Genomic DNA, 15,889 nt, shown 5'->3' on the forward strand with positions numbered 1-15,889 from the left:
CTCTGTAAACTCTTTGTGGTCCTCTGTAGCTCAGCTGGTAGAGCACGGCGCTTGTAACGCCAAGGTAGTGGGTTCGATCCCCGGGACCACCCATACACAAAAAAAAAAAATATGCACGCATGACTGTAAGTCGCTTTGGATAAAAGCGTCTGCTAAATGGCATATTATAAATTGTTACATGTTGCCGACACATAAGCTTTAATGAAAAAACTAGGGTAGTGTGCGTTTTTTTTCTTCAACTTATCTAATTGTTACCATGCACCTACAACATGATAGCTCAGATGTGCAAATGTTTCAAATAAAACACACCAAACAGTAGATGTACCCATATCAAATATTTGTTTATATTACAAGCAAGAAACACTTTTCAATGAGAACAGAAATCCACTTTGGGTTTAAAAAAAGGACTTCACCAAAAACATAAAATGAGTCAATTAAAAGCTATAAATAAAATACATACAAAATACATAAAACTACTTCCTAATCATGGCCTCTAAACTGGCCATAAGGCGTGCCTCCCTGGCAGTCACCACCTTCTCCCGCTCCTTCTCCAGCATCCACATCTGGATCCTTCTGGGAAGGACAGGAGCCCACAGCTGCACCTATGGAGGATGACTGGTGTGGTGATGGATAGCAGCCCCCCCAGCACTTCATCCATCACCACATACCACTTCCAGGATGCGGCTGTGGCCTCCCCTCCCTCCGTGCTGACTCCGGTGGGTGGAGCTTTCAACTCCTGAAAAAAATGGAAAAGGATAGCTTTCAGCACCAAACATGCTACATGTAAAGCCCTGTAAAATATATTATGCCAATTACATTACTCTGGAATACTTGCACCTTTCTAACATGTACAGTGGGGGAAAAAAGTATTTAGTCAGCCACCAATTGTGCATGTTCTCCCACTTAAAAAGATGAGAGAGGCCTGTAATTTTCATCATAGGTACACGTCAACTATGACAGACAAAATGAGGAAAAAAAATCCAGAAAATCACATTGTAGGATTTTTTATGAATTTATTTGCAAATTATGGTGGAAAATAAGTATTTGGTCAATAACAAAAGTTTCTCAATACTTTTTTATATACCCTTTGTTGGCAATGACACAGGTCAAACGTTTTCTGTAAGTCTTCACAAGGTTTTCACACACTGTTGCTGGTATTTTGGCCCATTCCTCTATGCAGATCTCCTCTAGAGCAGTGATGTTTTGGGGCTGTCGCTGGGCAACACAGACTTTCAACTCCCTTCAAAGATTTTCTATGGGGTTGAGATCTGGAGACTGGCTAGGCCACTCCAGGACCATGAAATGCTTCTTATGAAGCCACTCCTTCGTTGCCCGGGCGGTGTGTTTGGGATCATTGTCATGCTGAAAGACCCAGCCACGTTTCATCTTCAATGCCCTTGCTGATGGAAGGAGGTTTTCACTCAAACTCTCACGATACATGGCCCCATTCATTCTTTCCTTTACACGGATCAGTCGTCCTGGTCCCTTTGCAGAAAAACAGCCCCAAAGCATGATGTTTCCACCCCCATGCTTCACAGTAGGTATGGTGTTCTTTGGATGCAACTCAGCATTCTTTGTCCTCCAAACACGACAAGTTGAGTTTTTACCAAAAAAGTTCTATTTTGGTTTCATCTGACCATGTGACATTCTCCCAATCCTCTTCTGGATCATCCAAATGCACTCTAGCAAACTTCAGACGGGCCTGGTCATGTACTGGCTTAAGCAGGGGGACACGTCTGGCACTGCAGGATTTGAGTCCCTGGTGGCGTAGTGTGTTACTGATGGTAGGCTTTGTTACTTTGGTCCCAGCTCTCTGCAGGTCATTCACTAGGTCCCCCCGTGTGGTTCTGGGATTTTTGCTCACCGTTCTTGTGATCATTTTGACTCCCACGGGGTGAGATCTTGCGTGGAGCCCCAGATCGAGGGAGATTATCAGTGGTCTTGTATGTCTTCCATTTCCTAATAATTGCTCCCACAGTTGATTTCTTCAAACCAAGCTGCTTACCTATTGCAGATTCAGTCTTCCCAGCCTGGTGCAGGTCTACAATTTTGTTTCTGGTGTCCTTTGACAGCTCTTTGGTCTTGGCCATAGTGGAGTTTGGAGTGTGACTGAGTGTGAGGTTGTGGACAGGTGTCTTTTATACTGATAACAAGTTCAAACAGGTGCCATTAATACAGGTAACGAGTGGAGGACAGAGGAGCCTCTTAAAGAAGAAGTTACAGGTCTGTGAGAGCCAGAAATCTTGCTTGTTTGTAGGTGACCAAATACTTATTTTCCACCATAATTTGCAAATAAATTCATTAAAAATCCTACAATGTGATTTTCTGGAAAACATTTTCTCAATTTGAAAATTGAAAATTACAGGCCTCTCTCATCTTTTTAAGTGGGAGAACTTGCACAATTGGTGGCTGACTAAATACTTTTTTTCCCCACTGTATATCTTCACACTTACATGAATGTGCCGGTGAAGCATAGGAAATAGATGGAAAGGGTTGTTGCTTACAGAGAACAGGGGTACTTTATTAGCCAAGTACAGCACAGCAATAAATGTCAAGACAACATACAGTAGTGTACCATGTATTTTTGCTTATGGTTCTCCCACTTATGTTTCACCCACACAGGTGACAGCTGCCCCTCCAGCTCACACTCCTTCACGTAGATCCTGAAAAGACATAAGATGTAACATCAACCAAAACATGAGCAAAGTAAAGTTGCGTGAACTTAATGTAGACAGCGAAAGTGCCAACGTGAAACACTAATGGGTGCAGCTTACTATAAAACATTCTATTTTCGCATACTGAGAATGCCTCATGCGCGATTGCGTCGTTTCCTGCTATTCGTTGATTTTTGGTAGCACATCCCCATATCTAATTGATCAGCTGTTTTCAAAGCCGAAATGAGTATGATATCAGGGCATGTAAAGTATACTTTTTTTTTTTGAATACTCAAAGGGCCTACTATTTAGGACGCAAGAATGGGTATTCAGAACCGGCCAATAACTTTTGATAAATAGACCAATGTCAAAACACCGTTTTGAAGTGTCCAAATCAATAATTAATATGCAGAAACAGTTTGCAATATATTGAAAACCTAAACATAAAATGTACTACCTACACATACCTGTACATGTGCCACAATAGTAATCATATTACTTGTATTTCTTTTAACAAGCACCTTATAAACTGCATATGCACCAAAAACCCTGTGGCAATAAATCACTCATATCGATTAGGGGGGAAATCAGGTTCTATGCACTGTTGAAGCTAACACAACCAAAAAAACACACGGAAACTGGTAATATTGTTGACATCACTGGTTAGAGGACAACCTGCTGAAGACAGTCAGCTACATTTTGGAGTGATGCTTTTGATTTGGGGGTCACCAAAAAGGAAAGAGAAACGCAACAGTTATTTGGCAATCACTCATATCGATATCACGGTCAGGTTGCACGTCCTGTTCAAAGTTACACTCTTGAAAAACCACACAGAATCTGGGAATAATATGTACAGCATATCACTATATAATATAACAATATATTCCTATCTGTGTGCTCCAGTGACCCAGTCACATGGATTGGGGAGGGCATTATAGCGGCTGTTCTCTGAAGTAGTCCTGATACAGTCGTAACAGGACAGGACAGGTGTAACACAGTTTCTCTGGACCCCCCGCAAGGACGGAGACTACCGATCGCTGACCATGGTGCTTAAATTGCGACATGTCTATGCTGCTGAATGCCTATCGAATCGATGATAGGCTTTCTGTGGTGCCAGGGCCTAGCTTTGCTTTAGCTTATGGATACATTTTTATTGGTAGGCCTATTTGGTCTATTTGGTCATGTTAAGCCTAACATTTCACGAAGCTATACACAGTGTCGCAATGCTGCCATTGTTCAGTAATTAAAGTTGGACCTTTAAACATTACAGATTGTAAAATAAATGTTTGATGCAACAGCATACTAATCAGCTACCAATTGATTGATTTTTGAATATACAATTGTCCTGTTTAGGCTATCTGAACCTGCATGACATGAGCCGTCCTCGCGCTCTCTCCTTGCTTGGATAGAAAGTTGTGCGTAAAACCAGTCTATTAATGACAAATAATACAATCATGTCCACCCTCAAAACACTAGCTTACTAGGGATTGTTTCACTATGCAGAGTGTACTATATATAGCTACAGTGCATTCGGAAAGTATTCAGACCCTTTGACTTTTTCCAAATTTTGTTACGTTACAACCTTATTCTAAAATGGATTAAATTGTTTTTTTCCCTCATCAATCTACACACAATATCCCATAATGACAAAGCAAAAACAGTTTTTTAGACATTTTTGCAAATGTATTACAAATAAAAAAATGAAATCACATTTACAAAAGTATTCAGACCCTTTACTCAGTACTTTGTTGAAGCACCTTTGGCAGCGATTACAGCCTCGAGTCTTCTTGGGTATGACGCACACCTGTATTTGGGGAGTTTCTCCCATTAATCTCTGCAGATGTTCTCAAGCTCTGTCAGGTTGGATGGGGAGCATGGCTGCACAGCTATTTTCAGGTTTCTCCAGAGATGTTCGATCGGGTTCAAGTCCGGGCTCTGGCTGGGCCACTCAAGGACATTCAGAAACTTGTCCCGAAGCCACTCCTGCGTTGTCTTGGCTGTGTGCTTAGGGTCGTTGTCCTGTTGGAAGGTGAACCGTCGCCCCAGTCTGAGGTCCTGAGCACTCTGGAGCAGGTTTTCATCAAGGATCACTCTGTACTTTGCTCTGTTCATCTTTCCCTCGATCCTGACTAGTCTCCCAGTCCCTGCCGCTGAAAAACATCCCCACAGCATGATGCTGCCACCACCATGCTTCACCGTAGGGATGGTGCCAGGTTTCCTCCAGACATGACGCTTGGCATTCAGGCCAAAGAGTTCAATCTTGGTTTCATCAGACCAGATAATCTTGTTTCTCATGGTCTGAGAGTCCTTTAGGTGCCTTTTGGCAAACTCCAAGCGGGCTGTCATGTGCCTTTTTACTGAGGAGTGGCTTCTGTCTGGCCACTCTACCATAAAGGCCTGATTGGTGGAGTGCTACAGAGATGGTTGTCCTTCTGGAAGGTTATCCCATCTCCACAGAGGAACTCTGGAGCTCTGTCAAAGTGACCATCAGGTTCTTGGTCACCTCCCTGACCTATGCCCTTCTTCCCCGATTGCTCAGTTTCGCCGGGCGGCCAGCTCTAGGAAGAGTCTTGGTGGTTCCAAACTTCTTCCATTTAAGAAGGATGGAGGCCACTGTGTTCTTGGGGACATTCAATGCGGCAGACATTTTTAGTACCCTTCCCTAGATCTGTGCCTCGACCACAATCCTGTGTCGGAGCTCTACGGACATTTCCTTCGACCTCATGGCTTGGTATTTGCTCTGACATGCACTGTCAACTGTGGGACCTTATATAGACAGGTGTGTGCCTTTCCAAATCATGTCCAATCAATTGAATTTACCACAGGTGGACTCCAATGAAGTTGTAGAAACATCTCAAGGACGATCAATGGAAACAGGATGCAACTGAGCTCAATTTCGAGTCTCATAGCAAAGGGTCTGAATACTTATGTAAATGAAGGTATTTTATTATTTTTATTTTTGCTAACATTCTAAAAATCTGCTTTCGCTTTGTCATCATGGGGTATTGTGTGTAGATTGATGAGGATTTTTTTTATTTAATCCATTATAGAATAGGGCTGTAACGTAACAAAATGTGGAAACTGTCAAGGGGTCTGAATACTTTCGAATGGACTGTATATACCATATTTAGCTGCTATTTATAAACTTTTTATCAAAATTACACATCAAATAGCCCAACAATGAGGAAAAATTTAGTTGGCTTGAGGATAAATTCAGCCACTATTTATTTTACAACTCAGCAGGTTGTCTGGCTAATAGCCTACACAAATGTGCTGAAATATTCAAGGTAAATTAAATCAAATTAAATCCAACTTGAGAGACTCCGCTGGTGTCGTGAAGTCCTCCTTTTTTTGTGTACAAATGTTTTCACCACGGCCTGTAGGTCCAGGTTGCGGGTCCAACTGTTTTCTATACTGAGTATTGCCAACCCAGACAGTCTTTCCTGAGACCTGTCCATTGCGCTGCACACAATTAACACTTAGTCTTGAATGATGCATGCCAAAATATACCAGAGATAAGGAACTGTTGATATTGCAACCACACAACTGAAATGCCGGTTCACCAGTATGAAAGAAATCGCAAACAGCTTTTTTTGTTCAAGTCCTCAAGAACTGTTGTCTACTAAAGATGATAATCTGTTTGCATCTGCCAATTTATTGGGTGTCCAGTTTCCAGATTACCTGTCCCCTGCGCTTCCTATACAGTTAATCTCTTTCCGTAATGTGTTGAGGCCGGCAATTAATGAGAATGAGAGTCTCAGAAGTGCTTGTGGAGCCCTTCTTTTATTATGTTACTTATAATATTGTTTTATCGCTATCCTGATATTTTATTCTAATTACTAATAATTCCTCTTCATTCTGTACTTTCAGAAACCACACACACACACAATATTGAACATAACTTGCCAACATCATACCTGGAACTGGACATGTTTTGTGCCAAAGATTGAGGACAGCTTTTGTGTGCTAGCAACATACTGTTTGGAGAGGGAGTAGGGAGGATGAGGGAGAGGAGAGGAGGATGAGAAAGTGGGGAGGTGGGTGAGATATTGTCAATATAATTTCATAACGGAACTGTATTTAATTTGTATGTGAACTGTATGTCCAATTACAAAAACATTGTTCAGGAATCAGCTCACTTGTTAGCTGGCAGTGAACTATGTGGCCATTGAGGACAGCAGTGTCGATCAGATGGAAAAATATCTTCTTATACCACTTGGTGGTTTTCCGAGCGCATGCCACAAAACTGTTTATCATGTCCGCCTTATCCACTGCCCCCATTTTGCGATTATAGTCAAGCACACTGTCTGGTTTGATCTTTCTCTCTCCCGTCAGGTGGTCCACCTTCCCTGTGGCTCTCTCTTCTCCTGTAGCTCCAAGGCTTAGCGATTGGTCTCCTCCACTATGTCTCCCACCAGCTCCTCTGTCAGAAACAGCTTGAAGCACTCTGAATCAGAGGGAGATGGCAAGGGGCTTTGCACTCCAGACTGGGACTCATCAAAGCCAACAGCAGGGCCAGGAGGGGTGAAATGGCTGGAGGCCTTCCAGCTACCACAGACCTCCTGTACTTCACCCCACTGTTGGTGTGCCTCCATCACCACCAGCATCTTCAGAGGGACCTAGGACTTGGTCGGTGGGCAAGGGGTCCTCAGCTTCAGGGTTCTCAATGGCCATAAGGTTGGGGGGCAGCTCCTCACTGTCACTGTCAGAATCGGATTCCTCATTGTCATACTAGAATCATTGTCAGAATGTACAAAAATCTCCAGAATTTCCGCATTTGTGAGTTGTCTCCTTTTGAAAGACATTGCTAATGCTACAGCTTAGCCCACTAGCTAAGCTACATACATAAACAACAACACTGAATGGCTCCAAGTGATTGTCAGGGGTGACATGATTGGCTGCCGGTGTGGTGATACTGATGATTTGTCTCCACAGATGGATTGTTTACATGGCAGGTTAGGATAATTAACGTGGCAGGTTAGGAGAACTAACACAGCAGGTTAGGTGAATTAAAGTAGGCGGTTAAGAGAATAAGGTTAAGGTTAGGAAAAGGGTTAGGGTTAGGCTTTGATACAATGCTACAGTTGTCAACAACTGTTATCCCCGAATCGACCACTAGATAGAACTGTTGTAGGCCTAGCTACTCCATCTAGCCACAACAGTAAAAACTTAAACAAACCATCTGTGGCGACAATTGATCTGTCACGAGTTACAAAGCCAGAACCCAGAAGCAGACCAGGACAAGGTAAGTTGAAACGAAGGTGAGTGTTTATTTACAAATTCAAGAGTGATGCTGAATAATCCAGGGAACAGAGCGGGCGGCGTTGATTAGTTGTTGGGGGTGCAGGGGTTGATCCCATCATGGCTCGGCAGCCGCCGACCACCAGGCAGAGGTTGGATGAAGGTTCCGGACGAGTGACTGCAGATGGAACAAAACGGAGGTAAGTAAACAACAAACCAACAAGGTGCAAAAACAACAAAACTAACGCTAGGAGCTCTAAGACTGATACTCTGGTAACCTACTGTTCATGGCTAACGATCCGGCAGGGAATGGATGTTAGGCCAGAGCCTAAGAAGGGTGATGATCAGGACCAGGTGTGCAGATTGCTGATGGGATGCAGGTGCGGAAATCAAGAGAGCTCCCCGGAGCGTTCCAGAACCCTCGGGAAACTGGAGATCCCGAGCAGAAAAACTAGTCCACAGACAGGACCCGACTCAGACTGCCGGGATCGTTACAGTACCCCCCTCCGACGAACGCCACCGGGCGGACTCCCGGAGCGCCAGGATGGAGGCGGTAGAAGTCACGGATGAGGTCAGCATCTAGGATCTGTCGCCGCGAATCCAACTCCTCTCTTCAGGACCATACCCCTCCCAGTCCACGAGATACTGGAAACCCCGGCCCCGCCGTCTGGAATCCATGATGCGTCGCACCGTGTAGGCAGGACCACCTCCGATCATCCGAGGAGGAGGAGGAGGAGGCGGAGGAGGCAACAGAGGACTGAGGAAAACAGGCTTGAGGCAGGAGACATGAAAGGTGGGATGGACTCTGAGCGTCCTCGGGAGTTTGAGTCGAACTGCCACCGGATTGATCACCTTCTCCACCACAAACGGACCAATGAACTTCGGTAACAACTTCCTAGACTCAGTCCGTAAGGAAGATCCCGTGTGGCCAACCAGACCCTATCTCCGATGGTGTAGGTGGGAGCCGGGGATCCGGCGACGATTCGCCTGGAGCTGATACCTGTCCGAAACTCTAAGGAGTGCCTTTCTGGCCCGATGCCAGGTCCGGTGGCAACGACGAATATGGGCCTGAACAGAAGGCACTGAGAGCTCCTTCTCCTGAGAAGGGAACAAGGGAGGTTGGTAGCCATACAGGCACTGGAAGGGAGACATCCCAGTGGCAGATGTAGGGAGAGTATTGTGGGCATACTCAACCCAAGGCAACTGAGAGACCCAGGAGGTGGGGTTGGAAGAGGCCAGGCAGCGTAGCGTGGATTCCATCTTCTGGTTGGCTCTCTCCGCCTGACCATTAGATTGGGGGTGAAAACCAGATGTGAGACTGACTGTAGCTCCAATGGCCAAACAGAAGGACTTCCAGACAGCAGAGGTAAACTGAGGACCACGGTCGGAAACGATATCACTGGGCAACCCGTGGACCCTGAAAACCTCCCTAACCAGGATCTCGGACGTCTCCGAGGCAGAGGGAAGCTTGGCAATAGGCACAAAGTGGGCGAACTTGCTGAATCTGTCCACGATAGTCAGAACGACCGTGTTCCCCTCAGAAGCGGGCAACCCAGTGACAAAGTCCAGGGCCAGATGCAACCATGGTCGCCGGGGAATAGGAAGGGGGTGAAGTAGTCCAGAGCTGGGCCGATTGGTACCCTTATTCTGCGCACACACTGGACAGGCAGCAACATAACCCCGAGTATCCTCGGCCATGGCAGGCCACCAAAAACGTCTGCGAAGAAACGCCATCGTCCGAGCCACGCCAGGGTGACAAGCCATCTTGCTGGCGTGGGACCATTTGAGGACCGCAGGACGAACCGACTCAGGCACAAACAACCGACCGGGTGGACCGTTACGGGACCGGGCTGCGTCCGAAGAGCCGCCATCACCTCCTCCTCAATCTTCCACCTAACAGCTCCCACGACGCAGTTCCGGGGGAGAATTGTCTCGGTCTTGGACCCACTCTCCTCCGTCTTGGAGAACATCCGAGACAAGGCGTCCGCCTTGCCGTTCTTAGATCCAGGTCGGAACGTCAGGGAAAAAATTGAATCGTCCGAAAAACAACGACCACCTGGCCTGACGGGAGTTGAGACGTCTAGCCGATTGCACGTAAGCAAGATTCTTGTGGTCAGTCCAGACATAAACGGTTGCTCCGCCCCTCCAACCAGTGGCGCCACTCCTCCAAGGCAAGTTTCACCGCGAGAAGCTCCCGGTTACCCACATCGTAATTCCTCTCCGCAGGCGAAAGGCGACGAGAGTAGTAGGCGCAGGGATGGAGTTTACTGTCCGTGGAGCATCGCTGCGACAGGATGGCGCCAACTCCCACATCAGACGCGGTCCACTTCAACGCAACTGACGGGCCGTGTCCGGTTGAGAGAGAATCGGTGCGTTGGTGAATCGCCTCTTCAAATCCAGAAACGCTCGATCCGCCTCCGGATTCCACTTGAAGCTCCTGATACTGGAAGTCAAGGCAGTTAACGGAGCGGCCACACGGCTGTAATCCCGGATGAATCTGCGGTAGAAATTCGCAAACCCCAAAAATCTCTGGAGCTGCAATCTCGTACCGGGCTGGGCCCATTCCAGAACCGCTCTAACCTTCTCCTGGTCCATCCTAATCTCTCCCCTGGAGATGATGTACCCGAGAAAGGATGTCGTGTGGGCGTGAAACTCGCACTTCTCGGCCTTCACGAACAGGCGATTCTCCAACAATCGCTGCAGAACCTGCCGGACATGCTGGACGTGGTCGGAAGGTTCCTTCGAGAAGATCAGAATGTCATCCAGGTAAACAAACACAAAGAGACCGATCATATCTCTCAGGACGTCGTTCACCATACTCTGGAATACCGCTGGAGCATTGGTCAGTCCAAACGGCATCACCTGATACTCAAGTGACCCATCGGTGTATTGAAACCCGTCAACCACTCGTCTCCCTCTCTGATCCGGACCATGTGATACGCATTGCGTAGGTCTAACTTGGTGAACACCGTAGCACCCTGTAAGGAGTCGAAGGCAGAACTCATCAAGGGCAGGGGATACTTGTTCTTGACCGTGATGTCATTCAACCCCCGATAATCAATACACGGTCGAAGAGAGCCATCCTTCTTTCCCACAAAGAAGAATCCTGCCCCCAGGGGTGATGACGAGGGACGAACGAGACCAGCAGCTAGGGACTCCTTGATGTAGGTCTCCAAAGCCTCACGTTCAGGGCGGGAGATACTGTATAACCTTCCCTTGGGGTAGACAGCTCCAGGGAACAGGTTGATGGCACAATCATATGGTCGGTGGGGAGGGAGTGACAGAGCCTTCTGCTTACTGAACACTTCCCCCAAATCGTGATATGTCTCGGGAACCAGGGACAAATCTGGGGGTTTAGCCTCAATCACCTGACTGGGAACCGAATGGGGACAGGCAGTCTTGAGACAGTTAGCATGACAATCAAGGCTCCAACTCGTTACCTTGCCCGTCACCCAATCGAACGTGGGATTGTGTTCCTTCAGCCAGGGGTATCCAAGGACCAGAGGAACATGGGAAGACGGCAGAATGAAGAATGAAATCATCTCCGAATGATTCCCCGACAACAGCATCTTAACCGGTTCAGTCCTCATCGTGATACGTGCCAGACTACTGCCGTTCAGAGTGGTCGCTTCAATGGCTTCCGGCAATTGCTCCTTGGAAAGCCCCAGCTGTTCCACCAACTCGGCATCAAGAAAGCTTCCATCGGCACCTGAATCGATAAAAGCGTTAATCGCTAAGCTCTGATTCCTGTTCACAAGGGTAGCCGGGAAACGGGGTCTGACAGAGGTACTGAGAGGTTGAAACTGGCTCGCTAAAAGTCCTCCCAACTTTAGCGAGCCGGGCAGTTTGACGACCGCCGGGAACAAGTGGAGATGTAATGTCCCGAGCTACCACAGTAGAGGCAGCAGTTGGTCTTACGTCTATGTTGACGTCTCCTCCTTGGTTAACCCGTGCCGCCCCACTTGCATGGGTTCAGAATCGGGAGAGAGGACCTCTCCACTAATCCTTTGTGGTGGAGAATGATCGACGTGTTCTGGTCCACCACCCGACCCGACTGGGAACTGAGAAGCTGATCGATTGGACGGACCCCATTGCTTCTCCCTCCTTCGCTCTCGGACTCGATTATCCACCCGAATAGACAAGGCTACCAAGCTGTCCAGGTCACTAGGCTCCGGATAGGAGATCAACTCATCCTTGAGCTGCTCCGACAGACCCTGGTAAAAGGCCGCTTGCAGAGACTCCTCATTCCACCCACTCTCCACAGCCAACGTCTTGAACTCGATCACGAAGTCGGCCACGCTACGAAGTTCCTTGGTGAAGCGAAAACAGGCGCCTAGCTGCGTCCCTTCCTCGGACGGAATGGTCGAAGAGCTTCCTCATCTCGGCCGTGAACCCCTGGTATGAAGCCATGCAGGGGTCTTGTCGTTCCCAAACGGCTGAAGCCCACTCCAGCGCTCGACCACGCAGCAACTCAATCACAAAGGCTATCCTAGCCTTGTCTGTGGCATAAGAGTAGGGCTGTAGATCGAACACTAATCCACACTGCATAAGGAAGGAACGGCATCTTCCCAGCTCCCCCTCATATTTATCCGCGTCGGAACCTTGGGCTCACGGAAGGACACAGCTCCAGAAGCGGCAGGCGAGATGGGTGAAACCGGTAGTGGATCCTCCACCGGAAACTTGCGTTGGTTCTGGACCTCCGTCAGACCGGTAGAAAGGTTCCGAACTGACAACGCGATCTCCTGTAGTACCGTGCTATGATGGCCCAACATCTTCTCCTGATGGGTAATGGCATGGCGAACAGAGTCCAGGTCCGCTGGGTTCATTACTGGCCGGATCGTTCTGTCACGAGTTACAAAGCCAGAACCCAGAAGCAGACCAGGACAAGGTAAGTTGAAACGAAGGTGAGTGTTTATTTACAAATTCAAGAGTGATGCTGAATAATCCAGGGAACAGAGCGGGCGGCGTTGATTAGTTGTTGGGGGTGCAGGGGTTGATCCCATCATGGCTCGGCAGCCGCCGACCACCAGGCAGAGGTTGGATGAAGGTTCCGGACGAGTGACTGCAGATGGAACAAAACGGAGGTAAGTAAACAACAAACCAACAAGGTGCAAAAACAACAAAACTAACGCTAGGAGCTCTAAGACTGATACTCTGGTAACCTACTGTTCATGGCTAACGATCCGGCAGGGAATGGATGTTAGGCCAGAGCCTAAGAAGGGTGATGATCAGGACCAGGTGTGCAGATTGCTGATGGGATGCAGGTGCGGAAATCAAGAGAGCTCCCCGGAGCGTTCCAGAACCCTCGGGAAACTGGAGATCCCGAGCAGAAAAACTAGTCCACAGACAGGACCCGACTCAGACTGCCGGGATCGTTACATGATCAGTATCAATGATCAGTATCATAACACCGGCACGGGCTACTTGTATCAATAAATCACTATCAGAGAATGGTTTATATGGTAATAATTTATTTATTCACTGTTAATTTTTAATGTTTTCAAGTACTGGTAACAAATCATCCATTCCGATTCTTGCATATATTGTAATGGACACAAATTATGTGTGTAAATACTTTTTGAAGGTTGTACTGATTATGATGAGCTAATGCTAAGCTATTTGCCGGTTATGCGTGGAGCCATGTTTGTTGACATCATTCAATGCATTCTGGGTTTCAGGTAAACGTCTGTCAGACCAAATATGTCAAAGCAAAAGCGAGGTGAAGGGATGGTTCACTCGTCTTTCGAGTAAACTTCCGGAAGTGAATGATAGGAAGTGAATGATGGTAGACGACACACCCCCCTCGCCTACATTTTCCGGTTTGGATGGGAATTGTGTTATGCTGTTGCTATTTCTGTGAATGTCTGAACATTGCATCCAAAAATAAACTGTTCACATTGAGGACATAAAGTTGTAATGACTGTGTTTGTGCAAAACGTTTCTGTGAAAAAACTGTGTGGCCAGCTCAAACACTGACTGTTGTGTCAATCGTAACTAGGACTTCTAAAGAAATGTTCAAATCACACCCTTTTGAGCGTTCACTGCAGGGACCACTGTAGAATGATCACACCCGTGTGCTCGTACGTGTCAAAGGGTTAACAGAAAAAAAAAGTTGCACACCCTCAATACCCCTGCCTACCCTGTTTGTTATTATGGACGATGTGATGGGTGCAGATGGTCGTCAGCGGTGGTCCCTCGCAGTCCAAACCCAACGTGGTGGTAGAGTGTTGGTCTGTGATTCACTGCAAACTGTCAATGCATAAATCATTAATCAAAATTGAGTCGATATTGCAAAAAAATATGATAACTTCACATTACGCCTAAACGTTTTAAAACCTTAGCTGTCACCTTGAGGTTTTAAAACGTTAGCTAGGCTACAAGTTAGCTTTTACCCCCTATCAAGCCTAGCTAGGTAGCTAGCCCTACTGGCTACAGGCCAAATTAGCTAAAGTTCTTGATTTTAGTTACTAAGACAAATACAACATATCTGAAATTAGCTACTCACTTTAGCATTAACCTCTGAAGTATTTTCTGAACAGCTTCTCACTTCTTTATTTCAACAGTTGTCAGCTTGACCACACCATTTACACATTTTGTGGCGACTCCGCAGCAGAAAATACGTTATTCTTGTTGCTAGGCAACACAACAGCTTGTGTTTTGCGTGCGCTTTTATCCAGAGAGAATACAAACATAGTGTCTGAAAAAATTATATGGATTTAATTAACCCTAGAGCACCTGTGCATCAATCTAATTAACATAATAAAAAAATCCCCATTGACCTCCTGAGTGGCGCAGCAGTCAAAGGCACTGCATTGCAGTGCTAGAGGCATCACTACAGACCCGGGTTCAATCCCGGGCTGTATCACAACCGGACGTGATCGGGAGTCCCATAGGGCGGCGCACAATTGGCTCATCGTGCTCTAGCGACTCCTTGTGGTGGGCCGGGCACCTGCAGGCTGACCTCGGTCATCAGGTGAAGTGTGTTTCCTCCGACACATTGGTGTGGCTGGCTTCTGGGTTAAGCGGGCGGGTGTTAAGAAGCGCGGTTTGGCGGTTCATGTTTCGGAGGACGCATGACTCGACCTTCGCCTCCCGAGTCCATTGGGGAGTTGCAGCGATGAGACAAGATCGAAAAAGGGGGTAAAAACAACAACAACAAAAAAAAAACATCAAAATCAGTCTGTTGAAGATAGAGGTACAGTATCTATTTTTTTGTATGGGCTGCGTCTCAATCTACCGCATCCGCCTATGTTGGCTTTCTGCATCTGCGGTGGAAAGTGGCAAGGAAAATTGGTCTTCTCATGAAAACATCTGTAGTGTCCGAACTAATATGACAACTCTATAGAAATATAAGACTCTCGGTTTTGTTCTTCAACCCTCACAAGTGTCATGGGACTCGTCTGAAGGCGGTACCACCGATGTGTCAACTTCCATCTGTAGCGTCCGAACCGTTTAGGCTACAAACTAATATGACCCCACTATGGAAAGGGGAGACTTTCACGAACACGATGGTGTTCTCCGTTTTGAAACCAAGTACTGGTTTAAAAAATGAATGGAAGTATGGAAGTAGTTTGTGCCCCCCAATAAAGGGGTTAAATGTGTGCCCCAAAAATTATAATAATTCCTGAACTTTCTTATATCTCCTAGATATACGACAGACCTCAAAACTTTATTCTTTATTCTTTATTTTTGGACTGTCTCTTTTGAAATGTATGAATGTGTTATTCAATGCGTTTCTATGGGCTATAGCAGTAAAGGCCTAATTAAATATTTTATCAAATAAAGGCTTAGACTTTTAGAGGTTAATATTTGTGAAATTATTGTGCATGTGCTGAATTGTCCTTATTTTCAGCATATTAAAAAGCATATCAATATCCGCATATGGACCTCAGCCAAGAGATACATATCTGGACTCAATATAACTTCCTATCTTGAATGTGCTGAGAAAACACAGATTTGGTATGTATACAGTCAGTATTTGTCAACATGAAGAG

General features: G+C 46.5%; 1 long non-coding RNA gene across 3 annotated transcripts in view; it reads right to left on the bottom strand.

Annotated features, from left to right (window-relative positions):
* Window positions 1-385: 385 nt before the first annotated feature.
* Window positions 386-15,889, bottom strand: part of LOC123488446 — a 30,066-nt gene continuing 14,562 nt past the window's right edge. Inside the window, exons 2-4 of one of the 3 annotated variants that reach the window (XR_006660085.1) lie at window positions 14,035-14,144; window positions 2,576-2,663; window positions 386-736 (exon numbers count right to left, since the gene is read on the bottom strand). This is a non-coding gene — a long non-coding RNA (uncharacterized LOC123488446). The remainder of the gene's footprint in view (window positions 737-2,575; window positions 2,664-14,034; window positions 14,145-15,889) is intronic. The other 2 variants (XR_006660083.1, XR_006660084.1) reach the window with 2 other exon arrangements.

The sequence above is a fragment of the Coregonus clupeaformis genome, unplaced genomic scaffold (genome assembly GCF_020615455.1).
Source record: "Coregonus clupeaformis isolate EN_2021a unplaced genomic scaffold, ASM2061545v1 scaf2302, whole genome shotgun sequence".
Taxonomy (NCBI): Eukaryota; Metazoa; Chordata; class Actinopteri; order Salmoniformes; family Salmonidae; genus Coregonus; species Coregonus clupeaformis.